Raw genomic sequence first — 2587 nt, 5'->3', positions numbered from 1 at the left:
AAAACAATCAAACAACATATGCACACATTCTGTATGCCAGCATTTTTAAATTTCATAATTTCCTGAAGCTTCAACATCCCCACAAAGGCTGTGCACACCAGGGGACTAAACGTACCTGCCTGATAAGGCTGGCCCCCGACACAAATTCCCTTTCTTGCTTTCTCCTGCCCCTGACTCCTGTTGGGTCTTTCTCTGCTCTGTGTCTCTGTCTCTCTCTGCTCCCCTCCTGCTAGGTTGAGCCGGCTTCTTGGGCTCTCCTCCCATATGGCCCCTAGTCTGTACCTGGCCTCCCTCTTCTAGGACCTGGGAGTATAATAAATTCTTTAATTTCATGTACTCCAAGTGTAATTACTGTTGGAGTGATCCTTAAAGACTCCACAAGGGGAATTACTTCTCCATTTGATGATTCTGAACTCTGGTGAAAATCCCCAAGAAATGTCTTTGAGGAGCACTTACTGCTCGGCTCCCCCCCACCCCACCCCCGCCCCGCCCCCCGACTGTTTGCACCGTCCGGGAAGGCTCCCTGTTTCGGCCTTCAGGGCGCTGCCTGTCGCTGCTCTGAGATGCCCCTTCCTTCCAAGTGCAGCCAAGTCTGCGTCTCATAGTGCGGACGGTGTCCCGGTCCCAACAATGCATCCGGGATACGGCTCTCCAGCGGCGATTCAGCGGCTCTCCAGGGGCGATCATGATCCTCGGGGTCATGATCCTCGGGCTCCCGGACTCCCAGCCACCCGGCAGGTGAAGCGATACTTCTCAGCCCGCCTCTGGTGAGGGTGATTTCGGGAGATGTCTCGGCCGAGGAGCACGCACCTCCTCGGAGCCACACCGCTCGCGGGGCTGGAGCTGGACGGGAGGGAGACCGATGCGCAGCGCTCTGTGCTCTACAGTAACCCTTGAGGAGGATCGCTCGCCCCTCCCCTGGGAGCCGGTGGCGCGTAGCTCGCAAGATCCTACCCAAGGGCCCGGGGCCTCGCCCGGGGCCTCCCCCACCCCACCCTGCATCCCTCACGTGGTCGCTCGTGGTCCCAGCCCCTCTGAGGCCGACCTGGACGCCCTAGAGAGGGAACCTACCGCTTGGAGAAATGGTCAGATGGACAGCCAACTAGCTGCTTACAGATAGATAAGAGCCATTCTAAAAGGTTTTGCTAGGAGGAGGAGAAGGAAAAGAAAAGAAAGAAAAAGTAAAAAGGCAGGAAGGACTGATTATTCCGCGGTTGGGGCCTTCCCAGGGGAGGCAACTGCCTGGAGAGACCAAGGCTCTTTCTCCTCCCGTTTTCAGCTTATTAACCGGAGACAGGAGCAAAGCCTCAGGGCGGCGCGAGGGGAGGAGGTGGCGGGGGGTGGGGGGAGTGTGCCACTTTTAGGAGGCCCAAGATGGAGAAAAAAAAAAGAACTTTACACTCCAGGCACTAAGCAAATGCAGGTGTGCCAAGCATAATGCTAGCTCTAGATTACTTATTGGTTTAAAAACAGACCCCTAAATGCAGGGGAAGAAAAAGAAAAGGTGATTAAATAAATTGTGTATGCACATGTATATATGACTAAAACAAGTTTCCATAATCTGACCTAATAGGATCAAAATTTTACATACTATAGAATTTCTATAACAAAACAGATCGACCTGGTGCAGATTGGCTTTCCTGCCCAATCTACACTCTAAAATAGAATTAAAATTTGCTGAAATGCACCAATAGACAAAACATTATGGACATAATCGTTACTGGGGCTCAAATTGTAGTTTTACCTGAGGGTCCCATTCAGTTTAAACATTGTACCCCTATAAACTAAAGAAAGTAACTAAATAGAAAATGTTTTAAATGGCCATGCCTCACTTTAGCTGTAGTCTTTTCCAAGGTTATAGTATCCATTGCTGTAAATTATTTCATATTGGGCAGAATGCTCTACATAATAAATAGAAACATTAAATTAAAGGCATTTTTCACACTTATAAGTTGACGGGACACATGAGACCCCATGAACACTCAGCTAAAATAGTTAATATGGCCCAATATAAGTTAAACCAGTGCCTTCAGGATTGAGATTTATTATATGAAACCTAATTAATAAAGAGATCATTATTCCACTGAGCCCCCAATCCAGAATTGCCTGCTATTAAATCTTGATTGAGGGGAGAGGACGTTCCTTGTGGATGTCTACAACCTTGAAGCTGTGGTCCCATCTATCAAGGGCCCACACTCAATACCCAGTATTATTAAAATTACCAATTCTACTCAATCAATAACTGGTGGATATTTTGCACTTATAGATTTGCTTAACATATTTTGTTTAGCTCAGCCTATTTTAACAGCCTCTCAAATGCAGTTTGCTTTCACTTCCAAAGGGACCCAATACACCTTTTCCAATCCACTCCTGGACTATCACAACAGCTTTACCATCACACATAATCTGTGCACAACCACCTTTCTCCACAAGCACAGATGTGACATTACACTGATGACATTCTCCTCCAAGGAGATTCAGTTGATGCACTTATCGTTTAAAAGATTTTTTAAATTTATTTTTTCATAAGAGACACACACAGAGAGAGGCAGAGACACAGCAGAGGGAGAAGCAGGCTCCATGCAAG

This window comes from Canis lupus, chromosome 1, assembly GCF_003254725.2.
Source record: "Canis lupus dingo isolate Sandy chromosome 1, ASM325472v2, whole genome shotgun sequence".
Lineage (NCBI taxonomy): Eukaryota > Metazoa > Chordata > Mammalia > Carnivora > Canidae > Canis > Canis lupus.
The sequence above is the reverse complement of the archived record's forward strand: the minus strand, read 5'-3'. Positions refer to the sequence as shown.